The sequence below is a fragment of the Leptonychotes weddellii genome, chromosome 2 (assembly GCF_054177405.1).
Source record: "Leptonychotes weddellii isolate Sample4059 chromosome 2, ASM5417740v2, whole genome shotgun sequence".
NCBI lineage: Eukaryota > Metazoa > Chordata > Mammalia > Carnivora > Phocidae > Leptonychotes > Leptonychotes weddellii.
Window position 1 is genome coordinate 2,184,969 of NC_138370.1, and position 15,856 is coordinate 2,200,824.

A 15,856-nucleotide genomic window follows, 5' to 3' on the forward strand; every position below is an offset into this window, starting at 1 on the left:
ACCTCCCAAGTCCCAAAGACCCCACACAAAGACGTGTCTGCGGTGTTAGCTGCCCTCCCGTGCATTCCAAAGATCATCACCCACGATTATCTGTGCCCCAACATCACTGCTGCCCTTTGAAGGATTGCTTCCTACACCTGGCTCTTCATTCCATTTTCCATGCTGCAGCCAAAATAATGTCTCTAAACCTCAGACCAGGTGGTGGCCCTAACTCACTTGAAATGCCTCTGGCAATCTCCATTCTTAATCCAAATTCTTTTGTTTATGTAGGACACCTGGCATGATCTGGACATTACTAACACCTCTGGGTCATCTTTCTTCATGCCTTTCCTTGCAATCCACCATCCAGGCTACAAGTTCTTTCAGTAACTCATGGTACCTCTTCTTCGCAGTCTTCCTCACTCATTGCAAACATTGTGTCCACCCTGCCTCTCTCGTCTCCAGTTCAGTTCACTACTGATAGTCTACTTTCAATTGCACTTGCGCTGGGATAGCCTGCATCCTGGGATAGCCTGCATCTCTCTATTCTCCGCTGTACCACTTGTCACTGTGCATTTTATTTATCTTTTGTGCTTACTGTAAGCTCTGAGAGGGTCTATTGTATTGACTGATAAATCTCCAGTAGCTATCCAAATGACCAATGCACAGTAGATGCCCTTCAGAATTATTTTATTTATTTAATTTTATTTTTTTAATTTTAAAGATTTTATTTTTAAGTAATCTCTACACCCAATGTGAGGCTCAAACTTACAACCCCAGGATCAAGAGTCACCTACTGTACTGACTGAGCCAGCCAGGTGACCCTCTTCAAAATTATTTTCAATGAGTGCCATAGAAGCTGATATTTACACATGGTTTTATAATCTATACTTGCTACTCACCGCATTTCAAATGTACTTGCTCACTCATGAAACGTTTTCCAACTCCTAACTGACCTAGGATCCAGGATGGGGTGGGTGAGTTTAGATAAAGTATATATTTTATTATGTGAAAAGACAAAATAATTTTGTAATAAAAACAATAATGAGGTATTTCATGAATAAGTAAAATTTGTGTTTACAAAAAGAGTTTTAATATCCCCTGGGGCCTTTTATGAAATGTAATCACTTTTAGCCCTTGTCTTAGATTGAGAGCAAATGAAAAAAATACACAAGTAACAGATGGAAAATAAAAATACTGTTTTCTTTACTTATAAAATGCATCTATTTTATTTGTAAATGTATCCCTATGTTTTCGTGATAATCTCTTAGTTAAAATAATAAACTGCCAAATAAGAATTTGGGTTGAATATAATACTTAATTCTTGACAGTAAAATTGATTGGCCACCAGCACCAAAGGCTTTTTATACTTATGAACTCTTTTGAAAAATAAGTGCTCTTCAGATGTACTTTAGACAATCAGCACATTGAAATATTTATATGTAAAACTAACATAAGATAAAATACAAACAGGGCAAGAGCAAGAAATCAACTCTGAAGGTCTAACCACACAGAGGGGAACTATGACAGGTTTCTAAACATCCACATAAGAACATATTTGTTGTACATCCAAACTTCAAAAAGCACTGAAAAGAAGGTAGGATAGAGGCAAGGTATTATTATCCTTTCAGAAACATAGCATGTTTGCATGGTTTGTTTCATATAACCCCCCACGGGTTGTCACAGTGGATATATTGGAATATGCCCAGAGAAACTGCCCATTTCTTCAAAACCTGTGGTCCCTCTTCTCTGATGATGCCACTGCCATTGTTCCTGGAGGGCATGAGCCAGGCAGGGTCGTGCAGGACACAGCTAGTAATGCAGAACACGTATTATTGACTGTTCTTTTATTTCTGTAAACTGTATCCACAAGTAGATGAGAAAACCATCAGCTGCTTTAGCAGGTACTTTCTCTTCTCTTCCAAAAGCACGTAGGGAAGTTCTTTTTATAAACGTGCTCAATGAATACAGCTAAATCCTAAAATTATGTTCACCCATAGTTATACATCGAGATAATAATTTCTTAAAATTTCAGTAGATAATTTGTGGATTATATAAGCTAATATCCCTGCCTTTTAGTGAGCATGATTTATCAGGAGTAAACTTTTACAACATACCATGTCCTGATCCCATTGGTGTGCATTATCTCCCTAATCTACTTGTGACAAGGTCACACAATTTCTGTTTGACACGGGAAATACACTAGGTTGCTGAAGTCTCAGTCACTATAGAATATTTATTTGGATTTTTGAAATTATTACTCCATTGATTAGGAGTGATATGATCAAGATGGTCACATAGGTCATTCCCGATCTCAGTCCCTTTCACGAGAAGCCCCACCAGCAACTGTCCATAGATAAGACACCACTGGGAAAATCCCTGAACACAAAGCTGAGGCTGAAGCACCTTCTGGACCACTTCCAGACCGAGAAGAGCTGCATTTTTTTTTTTTATGAAAATAGAAAAAACAATCCTAAAATATGTATATAACCACAAAAGATTCCAAATAGCCAAAGCAGTCTTGAGAAAGAACAATGTTGGAGGCATCACCTTTCCTGATTTCAAACCATACTACAAAGCTATAGTGTTCCAGGCAGTGTGGTACCGTCAGAGAAACAGATATAGAGATCTGTGGACCAGAATAGAGGGAGCCCAGAAGTCAACCCACATATCTATGGTCATCTAATATTTTACAAGGAAGCCAAGAACACTCAATGAGGAGAGGACAGTCTCTTCAGCACATGGTGCTGTGAAACTGGGTACGTATATGCACAAGAGTGAAACTGGACTCCTCTCTTGCACCACGCACAAAAACTAACTCAAGATGGATGAAAGTCTTTTTCCCCCCAAAATTCATTTGTTTTAAGTATTTTATTTTATTTTTATTAATTGAGAGAGAGAGAGAGAGCACGCGAGCAGGGACAGAGGGAGAGTGAGAGGCAGACTCCCCGCAAAGCAGGGAGCCCGACGTGGGGCTCGATCCCAGGACCCCGGGATCATGACCTGAGCCAAAGGCAGATGCTTCACCAACTGAGCCACCCAGACACCACAAGATGGATGAAAGTCTTAAACATAAAACCAGAAACCATGAAATGCCTAGAAGAAAACACAGAGAAGAAATCACCTTGACATCGGTCTTGGCAATGACTTTTTGGATATGACACCAAAAGTATAAGCAGCAAAAGCAAAAATCAAGTGGGACTACTTTGGTCCAGCAAAAGAAATGATCAACGATGTGAAAATGTAACCTATGAAAAGAGGGCAAATATTTACAAATCGTGTATCTGGAAAGAGGTTAATATCCAAAATATATAAGGACTGATACAGCTTAATAGCAAAAAAGTAATAATAAAATAAAAAATAAGTAAATAATCCAATTGAAAAATGGCCAAATCACCTGAGTAGACTTTTTTTTTCAAAGAAGACATACAGATGGCCAACAAGTACATCAAAAGGTGCTTGACATCACTCATTATCAGGAAAATGCAAATCAGAACCATGATGAGACATCACCTTACCCTGTCAGAATGGTATCATCAGAAAGACAAGAAACAACAGGTGTTGGCGAGGGTATGGAGAAAGGGGAACCCTCTTGCATGTTGGTGGGAATGCAAACTGGTGCAGACACTCTGGAAAACAGTATGGAGGTTCCTCAAAAAGTTAAAAATAGAACTACCCTATAATCCAGAAGTCCCACTTCTGGGTATTTATCTGAAGGAAATGAAATCACTGTCTCGAAGAGATATTTGTACCCTCACGTTCATTGCAGCACTTTTTACAATAGCCGAGGCAGGGAGACATCGTGGTCATTTGTACATGAATGAATGATTTAAAACATATACATACACCGTGGGCTATTATTCAGTGATGAAAAAGAAAGAACTCCTGCTATTTGTCATAACATGGATGAACCTTGAGGGCATTATGCTAAGTGAAATAAGTCAAACAGAGAGAAAGACTATATAATTTCACTTACAAGTGGAATCTAATAAAATGGACCTCATAGAAACATCACAAATTGGTGGTTGCCAGGGGTGAGGGGGTTGGGAGAAGGACTGAAGGTGGTCAAAGGATACAAACTTCTAATTATAAGGTGAATTAAGTCCTGGAAATGTAATATACGACATGGTGACTACTTAATAACACTTACTGTACCCTGGAAAGTCACTCAGAAAGCAGTGGATCTTAATATTTCTCATCACACACACACAGACAGTAACTGAGTGAGAGACTAACATGATTTTGGTAATCACTTCTCAACATACACACGTATCAAATCATATGGTGCACCTTAAACTTACACAGTATTATATGCCAATTTTATCTCAATAAAGCTGGAAAATATCATAAAATTTATATATTTTATGTGGTTTCCACAGATTAAAATCTCATTTAAGTTCCCTATGGTTTCTCACAGGATTGCAATTCACTAATTTCTTCAGAAACCACTTGGCTCCAACTATTCAGATAACCTTTCCTTAAAAGTGTTAGAAACATTTGGATTTTATTAATTTATTTTTTTAAAGATTTTATTTATTTGCTAGAGTTAGAGAGAGAGAGTAAGAGTACAAGCAGGAGGAGTGCCAGGCAGAGGGAGAAGCAGGCTCTCCGCCGAGCAAGGAGCCAGATGTGGGACTCGATCCCAGGACACTGGGATCATGACCTGAGCCAAAAACAGACGCCTAACCGACTGAGCCACCCAGCGTCCCAAAACATTTGGATTTTAGAAACTAAAGCTTTTTTCTCTGATAACATCAGACCAACCTCTTTACAGACTGAATAAAGTGTTGCTTATGCTTTTACTCTTGTGGTAAAAGCAAGTCCCCTTAACTTGTGTGTCTACACTTTTCTCATCTGCTACTCGACTGTCACCTGTATCCTGAATTTAGGGTTTAAAAAAAAAAAGACCAGAGTACGTAAGAGGTCATCTGTGGCTTCCAGATCACTACTGCTTTGGGGGGCGGTGCTAGTAACCAGATGAGAACGTGCCCAAGACCAACCACTGCTTCCATCCTCTGGAGAGGGCGGAGGTAATGAAAGCAACGGTGTCTCGTATAATGTCCACACTGCACCTGCTCTTCCATTCTCACATTTCCCGGGGCTTTGACTCAGAAATACCTAAAACAAGTGACTTCCTTTCATCATCCTTAGAAAACAAGATTGCCACCAACGACTGGCAATCCACCCATGCTGCCCCTTGCGGGTAACATCTGAGCATTTCCACATGGCGGACACAGCTATGCCCCCGGCATCACAGAACGCTGTATGGACAGGACAGTCAGGCACTTGGAATGAACTGGAAACTCCCATGGCCATTTCCTTTCTAACACAAAGAATAACATGACCCCGGAAAGTAGCAGATTGCTATTATAGTAGCCTGTGCTTGTTAAAATTATGTGTAATCACGCTTAATTATGGCGTTCAGGGGAAATTCTGTTGTGTGGGTAAAATACTGTATTTCCTTTTCACACCAATGTGCTTCGTTTGACTGAAATAAAAATGAGATGCTTTTAAAGGTACTGTCAACAGCTAAGATGCATTGGGAATGAGGTTGCTTGGCTTTTCTTTCCCCTCTGTGGCCCTACTGTGAAATTCTGGATCCGAGAAATCCAGGAGGCGTGGACCGCAGAAACGAGCTTCAGCTCTTCTCTCTAGTCTCACAGAGACTATGGGAGTATTCGTATCCAAACTCAAGTTTAGCTGTGGGCAAATGATTTCTAAGTGCTGTTGGAGTTGAGAACTGTGTTTGTGCTACTGCCCGGGACTAATCTGAAAATGCCCATCTTATCCAAAATACTGATCAGCTCCAACAGGAGGCTACCCTGACTTGGCTGAAATCCTCGATTTCCCTGCTGATTAGTCACTTGATTCGGGATTTAAAAGGACTGATTCTAAGCTGAAGATGTTGACCCAACACTGCTCCGCGTCTCTGTGGAGAGGGCAGCTTGTCCTGGTGTGGTCTCCTGCATGAGCCTGCTCCCCGTGAGCCCGATGCTCTGTGTCAGAACACGAGCAGTGTGCATCACTGTCATTGTGATCGACAGAAAATGTCCAAATCGGTGATCAGGTGCATAGGATTGCACACACACATGTCGAAGTACGTTAGGAAACTGGAAGGAAACACCAGACCCTTTCAAGTGCATAGTCTCATCTTTCCCATTATTACAGAATGCTTTCAGTAGGTATTCAGAACCATGAGAAACAATGAAAAGAGCCACAAGGAAAGAGAAGCACCTCAGAGCAAATGAAAGGTATGTACAATGCCATCTCATTTTCCAGAATGAATTACTCAAAATTCAGTTATAAAAAAATAATTTTAGTATGATTTTACTTTCATTTATGTTACACTTAAGTTACACAAATAGTTAATGTTTTGTTTTTGTTTTTTTTCCAGGGAGGGGTTGCAGTTTTTGAATTGGAAGACCATCTGCAGCCCTCAAATAATGAACCTTACGTAGTCGGTCTCGGTCGTAGGTCGTAGGTTGGGGCTTCGTAAAAACACAAGCCGGGCTGTCCCATAATCCCTCACCTCAGCAGGAACCTCATCTTTATGCCCAGAGTGAAGGGATTCAGCATGGGTATGTGCACACCTTCACATAGTGGGCCTGTTAGGTTTACAATATGCTGATCGGATGCTCCTAGTTTATTTTCAAATTCCTGCTCACTGTAAACATTAAAGATACAGTCCTCCACATTGTAATTTCTACAATGACTACAGGAAAAGGAAGGAAGAAGTTCTTGCTTACCAGATGACCTGAGTCATGAAAAAGGAATAAAATATTTATACCATTCTAGAATTTCTATTTTCAAGTAATAAAAACAGACACATTGTTTATGTTTAAATAAATATATGCATATTTATATACACACACAAACACACACATATATATTTGATTTTGACAAAAAATATATATGTTTGAGTGTGAATGTCGGGAGGATGGTATTGAAGTAACACTTGGAAACACAAATAACTGAGAAATCCCTTTTCTAGGGAATCCCTTTAAAACAACCATGACCCATGTAGTCAATAGGAGGAAAAACAGAAATTAACTGGAAGAAAAGTGGAGAAATGATTCAAATTTGTTTATTCACCTGCAAGTTTCTAAGAAATAGCACATTTTCTTTTTAAATACCAAAGAGCTAACAGCTCCATTAAAAAAAATTCTAAATGTTTCAGCTTTACACACCAAAATTAAAACAAACTGATAAATTAAATGCTTCCTGTGACTGAGAATAATCACTGATACTCTGTTTCTTTCTGTCAGTCATCTAATAATCAGGTTTTATATTACATTTAAAAAGCTAATACTACATATTTATAGTCTTCTTTTGTGCTGTACGTTATAAAAAAGGCACTAAACGTTGTGTGGAGTTTGACCGTAGCGGTGGTCATTTTATTATAATAACTGAAAACAATAAAATTGCATTTGACCAGTTCTGTGCTCATTTTCAGGGTGGAAAAATGAAAATTATATTTTAAAGTTTTTATAGAGTTATTAGGCAACTTTTTTTTTCATTACATTGATAATGTAAGATATCTGAAAGCTAACTCGGGAAGAAAATGCATCATCACAAAAAGTGCGAGGGCTGGTCTGGAACCCGAATCCAGTGACTGACCAAGAACTCTCCAGGGGCAAGAGAGTGGTGGATGTCGGGAAGGGCTCTCCTGAGCACACGTCTCCTGAGGAAGCCACACGTATGATGTGCAGGGGTAAAGCTGTTTTCAGAAGCTACGTAGAATTAATAGATGAAATCCCTAGTTACTAGTAAGTAGAATAAAAGAACAAAACAAAACCTTGTCCTCTATCCCACCAAATACCCCTCTATCATTTCATTTATACAAGATAATGATTGGAGGATAATAATGGTTTTGTATACTCTATTAGATATCAGTGCATTCAGAGGAAATATTTTGCTCTATTGATCGTGCCTTAAATCCCCAAGATAAGTGGCCCCAAATTTCTAAATTATAGATTCTAAAGTTTCATAGACTGGTTCCTGTCATCTGTATCCAGTTGACTCTTCCTATGAATATCTGATCAATGAAGCGTCTGCTGGCCACTCTGGTCCTCATCAATGTTTATTTTCTCTGAAGTTCTGTTTCATTTATCTTAGATATTGGTCCCTCTCTCCCTTGAAGAGATTGTGACCTCTGCAGAGCTGGGCCCATGCCGTAGCTCTGCGGGGTTCTCTCTTACATACCATAATTCTGGGGATCCGGCAAATGTTCAATAAATAATCTTGGGTTTGTTGATGGAGCAGAAACAAATGATCTAAATGGGTTAAATATGAAGGAGAACCAAGAGTTTTGGGTGTGGAGAAACTTTTACAGAAATTGTTTTTCCATTTGGTTTTCAGAAAATGCTCACTGATAAAAATCTATTCAAAAGTATCATGTGTATACCTGTAATTCTTACAACCGAGTGAGTACGAACGTACCTTAAATTTAATGCTATACCATCAAAGAAAGTCAGTTGGAAAAAAAAAAATCAGAAGACACAAGAAATAATGGTAAATTTTGTAAAAGAGCACATGACAAGGATCAAGACTTGCCATTTAGGAATCTACCTGGAACATAATGAAATCTTTCAAATCTATGTTTGCTTCATTTCTTTGATTCTCCTGTTTCTATATATTCTCACCTATGCTAACTGTAGAGCACTATGAAAAAAAAATAAACAGAAGAAATTACTATCTGGTCATTTGTTAGTATGCAGTCCAGTCCAGCAGTTTGTTTGTTTGTTTGTTTTTTCAGTCAGCTTACTTGAGGAATAAATTATGAAACTAAAATTCACCACATATAAATGAGCAGTTTGTTGAGTTTTTATTTAATCTGATGAATTTGATGGAAGTATATAGGTGTGTACCCACTGATGGAATCATGCCCTAGAACCTTCCTGTCCCTCCAAGAGTTTCCTCGTGTTCCATTCTCGCCAGCACCCTCTTGTTTCCCTGGTTCTTGGGAACCAGTAATGCAATTTCTCTCATCATGGTTTTCCCTATTAGAGAATTTCATAGAAAAGGAATCATACAGTACCTACATTTTTTTAAGATTTTATTTATTTATTAGAGAGAGAGAGAGAGAGCATGAGAGTGGGGAGGGTCAGAGGGAGAAGCAGGCTCCCCGCTGAGCAGGGAGCCCGATGCGGGACTCGATCCCGGGACTCCAGGATCATGACCTGAGCCGAAGGCAGACACTTAACCAACTGAGCCACCCAGGCACCCCAGTACCTACATTTTTGGGTCTGGTTTCTTTTGCTTAGTATAATGATCTTGGGATTCACCTGGGTAGTCTCCTATATCAGTACCTATTACTTTTTTACAGCTTAATAGTAACCAGCTGCCTGGATATACCACCAATTGTTTGATTACCAGTTGATGGACATTTGAGTTGTTTTTAGTTTGAGTTCTTTTCATTTATGATGAATATAGTATTAGGAACATGCAAGCACAAGACGTTGTGTGGACATGGGTTTTCATTTCTCTTGGGAGATCTTTTAGGAGTGAAATGGCTAAGCCGTGTAAGATGCACCTGCTCTGCCCACACCTGTTTCTCCTTGCCACTGGGATAATGGATTTCATCTCCACTAGTTCCACGACACCAAACTTTTCGTTTAAACCAATTAATTCAGGCATACACAGAAACAAACACCTAAGTTACTTAACTATTTTTGGATATGTACCAAATCAGGAAAACTATTTCACACTACCGATTCTACTTGTTGATGATAAAGCAGACTCTCTAATGGTCTTTTAGAGCAAATATTTTACAATTCATCTCTTTTTTTTTTTAAAGATTTTATTCATCATTTGACAGAGAGAGAATGAGAGAGAGCAAGCACATGAGACGGGGGAGGGTCAGAGGGAGAAGCAGACCCCCTGCCGAGCAGGGAGCCCGATGCGGGACTCGATCCAGGGACTCCAGGATCATGACCTGAGCCGAAGGCAGTTGCTTAACCAACTGAGCCACCCAGGCGCCCCTACAATTCATCTCTTTTTAACATAGTTTGTTTTATGGACTCATTCTTAGACTACCAATAGGGACACACACTTATCAGTATAGGAAGCTAATTTGCATGTGAGGGCAATGTGTAAATACATCACAATTTAAGTAAAGTTTACTGCATTTGTTTGCTAAAGCCAGATATCACCAAGTGTAGTCTATTTATGAAAAATGCACTTTACTGTGATTACAAATTTGGGAAATGATTGAATATCTGGCTACATTGCCCTATTACTGCATTCTCTGAGAGTATATCAGGCAAAACCTATCACAAAGTTACACATCTAATTTGTGTAACAATTCACATTTGTATATGAATACATGTTACTTAATGACTGCATACAGGTTGGGGGATAAGAAATTAAAAAGATTCTTTAGTTGTCCTTGTTGTAGTTCATATAATGATACCTATAAAGCAATCAAGATGACCCCTAAAATATCACCTGAATATCATAATTTGGATGCACAATTTTCTTACTGATTAAAAAGAAAAAAATATGTGTGTTCTTGTGCTATAAAATGGCATCTTTGCCATTCCTATCAGGATGGAATGGTTCGGATTACTCAGAAATAGAAAAAAATATATATATTATAAAATGTCACCTACCATCCAGAAAACAGGAGCATAAAAGAAGGTGCGTGTTGCTGTGAACTCAGGCAGAGTCGTGCTGCACTGTGGAGTGACAAGGGTAGGAACCGCCTGGTGGTAAATATCTCTGGCGGTAATTACGGTGCATGTCGAAAATGCCCTGTCACAGCGGCGGGGAGCCCAGAGAGCTTCTGTTTTTCTGCTGTTGTCCTGTGCCTTCTGCCCTCCACAGACACATGAACAGAACTCTGGCTGGGGTCAGGTGTTCGCTTCCTGCCCAAAGGACAGCACATTTAACCACAGTAGGAGCAGAGCACGTCCACACGCATGCCTGTGATGCTGAGTTTGGATCACTATGACCTATTAATGCTGCACTGGCCAGAGGCAAGCATCACAGATTTTAGCAGCCTGAGTCAAATGCGGCTGAGGAATGAAATCTGCACCGTGTTTGCCACTAGGACAAAAGCAACTGTATCTCAAAGTAGGATTGTGTCACTCTGAAACAAAACACAGGCCTATGTAGGATGAGGAGCAGCAACGCAGAACCTGCACAGCTCTGAAAATATCTTTGATAATTTGTGAAAATATAAAAAAAGCAAAGCAGGTCATTGCATGAAACAAATATTTTGTAACATTTTCCAAATATGTATTTCCCTGTCTCTCATGGTTTCCTTTAAATAACAGCAAATATAAGGGCTGGTATTTGCTGTTTCTGAGAAAGCTGATGCCTCCACGAGACTCGGGGTTATAGTCTCCGGGAGGATCACACAGCTCCCAGATTCCCATCCCACAAGTTACATGCATTATGTGACTTTGTGCTCAATACCAAAAGCGACTCTGTTCTGCAGAATAAACATCATGCAGTTCACATCAGATTCACAGAGAACATCCCTTGACTTCTCTTGAACATAGCTTGACTTATCTAGCTTTTTTTTTTTTTTAATTAGGACTATCATGTTCCAAATGAATGAATGGAAAGTAAGATTTTCCCGGAAATCACCACCTCTCCTTCAACATCCTCTGAAGCAGTTGCTCCTCATAAGTAACTGGACAGAACAATCGCATGTTGCAATAATACATTGCTTTTATTATGTCAACTTGCATTATTTTTAACATTAGAAACCGCTACCTCCAATGTCTACACCAAGCTTTGCAGTCTACATAAATAGGGGCCAGGCATCAGGTAATTGGTGCCAAGTTACAGTTAATGCGCTGCACCTAGTTACGCGGCCTTTTAAAACACCGGGTAAGCACAACAAAAAATGTTCAGACTTTATTGTGCTTTGAAATACTAAGGCCACCGACTTTATTCCAAACCATAAAATGCCACAAATAAAATGGGGAGCACAAGTTGAAGACTGGGAAATGAAGGCAGAAATAGTCCCTATTCTTTTTTTTTTTTTTAATTTTATTTATTTATTTGACAGAGAGAGACACAGCGAGAGAGGGAACACAAGCAGGGGGAGTGGGAGAGGGAGAAACAGGCTTCCCGCTGAGCAGGGAGCCCCATGCGGGGCTCGATCCCAAGACCCTGGGATCATGACCCGAGCCGAAGGCAGATGCTTAACGACTGAGCCACTCAGGTGCCCCCAGAAATAGTCCCTATTCTTTAAAAGTCAAAGTTAAATAAGTAGATGATTCAGTCCCCTCTTAACAATAACTAGAAGTAATCATAAAAAATTAAGTAGTGCTAATAACATTTAACTATTCAGCAATTCCTACAGGTATATTTCTGAAAGACTTAAAATGAAGACTTCTGTAGTCAAATGGTGAAAATGTTTAATAAAAATGAAAGAGAAAGAAATTACTTAGTACTAATTGACTTTTGAATATGGAGATTATTTTACACTCCATGGGAATCTTTTGCCATCAATACTACATATGAGAAAATGTTCATATTTCAGATCTACTAGGTAGGAAACAATGTATTAGGCCATACTCTGCAAATCTCATATCCATAACACGGTCCTGGAAAATACTGATCTTCCTGAAATTTCTTTTATGAGGTTTTCTCCAAATCCCATGAGTATGTGAAGGTAGTATTTAGTGTACTCTGGCTACTAATAAGCTATTTTAATCAAATTCAGAAGTGAAACGAGCTCCTTTCAAAACCTTCTCTGGAGGACCGATTGCCTCAGACAGAGGAGGTGTTTGCATGTCGAATCAACTGTTGTCAGAGTGTGATGTTAGCATCCGTTGATGAGCTGAGCTGGTAAATCACACGGCTGGCAAGTGCCTTAGGGAGACTTTGAGTAATAAGGTAAAGGAGGTTTAACATCTAGAAGTGAAATTAAGCCTTAATTCCGCCAAGGACATAGCGATTTTATCAAATCACATTATCTGCTGATAGCATCTACCATTTCTTCTCCCCGAATTTCATAGGAAAATAGGTATTATTGTCCCAGGGTCTTAAATTTGACATTAAGTAGATTTTTTAAAATATCACACATGTCTTAAAAGCCCCAGAGAATTTCTACTAGACTGTTGAGGGCCTACACATCATGCTCAAACCGTGCACAATGAATGTGTAATGAACACTCAAGGCAAATAAAGACATAAGCCATTCTGCATCCAGAAGTGCTTCCGATGCATTCTCCAGTGCTCAGAGCTTCCACAGAAGCTTCTGGAACTTCTGCAAGTACTCAGGCTGCAGCAAAGATCTTGACCGAAGCTGCCCTTCAGAGAATTGACACCAGAAAGCAAAGAGCATAAAGCATCTTCACTGTCACTTCACGATGTGTACAATGAGACCATGTTCCCAAAGAAAGGCTTCACACTTAAATGATGGGGAAAAATAAGATTTTCATGCATACCTCCTAGAAAGGCTAAAGTTTAAAAGATTGACCAAGCCAAATATTGGCCAAAATTTAGAGAAACTGAAACTCCCAGAAACTGCTTGTGGCAATGTGAAAGGCTACAACCACTTTGGGAGACAATTTTGTAGCTTCTCAAAAAGTTAAACATTGTATTTGGAAATTATAGAGGGGACATCTAAACTAAAACATAATTGTTAAATATATATATATGCATACATATATATACACACAAATATATATATAGACATATATACAAATACACATAAACCTTTTTTTTTTTTTTGAGAGAGAGAGTGAGAGAGCATGAGCAGCGGGAAGGGGAGAGGGAGAGGGAGAGGGAGAGGGAGAATCTCAAGCAGGCTCCACACTCAGTGCAGAACCCGATGTGGGGCTCAATCTCATGACCCTGAGCCCGTGACCTGAGCTGAAATCAAGAGTCAGACGTTTACCTGACTGAGACACCCTAGCGCCCTACATAACATTTATATATGCATATATATGCATATACATGTATGCATATTTCTCATTTTCTAGGAATATCTCCTCTGAGGTAAATTTTATTATATTATTACTGCCAATGTTAATAATAAGAGATAATATTTAGTAACCACTTACTATGTGCTAGCAAACATGTAGATCACTTAATGCATGTTACATAGACTTTAAACTAGTTTACAAGCACTATGAGAACAAGGGCTGTATCTGCTTTGTTTTTCCTTTTTTTTGAGAGAGAGAAAGAGGGGCAGAGGGAGAGACAGAGACTCTCAAGCAGGCTCCACCCCCAGTGCGGAGCCTGATGCCGGGCTCAGTCTCACGACCCTGAGATCGCGACCTGATCTGAAATCAAGAGTCGGATGCTTAACTGATTGAGCCACCCTGGCACCCCTCCTTTTTTTTTTTTTTTTACTACTGAACACAGTGCCTGGTACATGGTAAGTACCAAATTAATATTCTGAATTAATATTTATCAAATGGATGCTGTTTATGCAGTTTCTTTCTTGCACCTTGTTAACACTTCATAACTCATTTGCAAGTACAGGACAGGTTCTATCATTTACCTCATTTTACAGAAAAGGAACTGAAACTGAAGTAATATTCCAAAAACTGAACAGACATGCAGGTCATAAACAGTGAAGATAAGGTTTAAATCCAGGATTTTCTGACTCTATATCAATACTCTCAATGCTATCTGCTTGTTTTTAATTCCTTAGAGAGAACAGGAATCCTGCTGGTAAGGGATCCTGGGAAATAGAGTTTGTAAGCTTCTAGACCTTCTGATACAGGAGCGAGCTTATAAAAATGGAGGGCTATTGTTAAGACACCAACCAAGACACCCTATCGGCTCTCTCCACAGAATGGAGATGCTCTAGATAGCTCATAATCCCACTGGGACACAGGTTTTTATAACAATGAAACATCAGTGTCCCTCGATTTCTGTATCTACTTATGGATGTAATATCTGGGCTATTGCCAACCTGGCTGGCTACCAATTCCCTTTCTCCATCCTCCATAAATGCAGCCACCTTGGACACTCAGAACTGTCCCCCACCTGACATTCCCACTAGTCTGTTTCTTAAATGTGCCACTTTTCTCTTCCAGTCTGTGTATATATTGATTTTATCAGCAAATCAGGTTTGTCTCTATCTGTTAGGATATCACTTAGAGTTTTAAACAATCTTTTAAACCGATTTTCACACTGCCTCCTCTCCGCACCACACCACCCCATGCCTTTCTGCTGTAGGGCGTGTCCCCATCCACACTACTAGAGCCAAAATTAGAGTTCACAACAACTTTCTCCTATTTGTATTGATTTACTTCTTTCTTGCCAATAAACATCTAACCAAACTTGCTTACTGATCTCCCTTTGTACTCAGGTTGAATATTCAGGTAGAATATTACCCAAAGTCTTGCCAAAATTAAGATAAAACACATTGTACCTCTCACTTTAATCTTCTGTCCCCAGTGATAATTTGTTCCAAGAGTTTTTAAGAGTTTCTTCCTATTTACCTATAATACAGGGAAAGTTAATTTTTCAGAGCATATAACTGCTGTTTTCTATCAGCCTAGTGATGAGCACTCCTACAGTGAAAGATAAAATATCGGCTGTTGGAGCAGTCTGTTATTTACTGCAATGACACAGTGCTGTGTAATCATTTTTCATATGTAAATAGATGCTTAACAGTAACAAAGACTTTAATGTGATTATATCAAAGCTTTTTAGGTGAATTCTATTCCATCTGTTTAATTCTTGCAGTTGCCTATTCTAAAAATTGTAACATAATGATATGGTCTAAGAAAGTTTCAGCACCCAACTGGTAGTTATCAATCAACAAATCACCAGAATGCTCACTTAATAGATTGTTTGGTAATGCTTTCATCCCTTTTTATTATAGATATTATGGCAGTGAAGAGGCATAGAGAGGGAGTTGAATATGATCATAAAATAATGGAATTCTGTTCAGAGATACA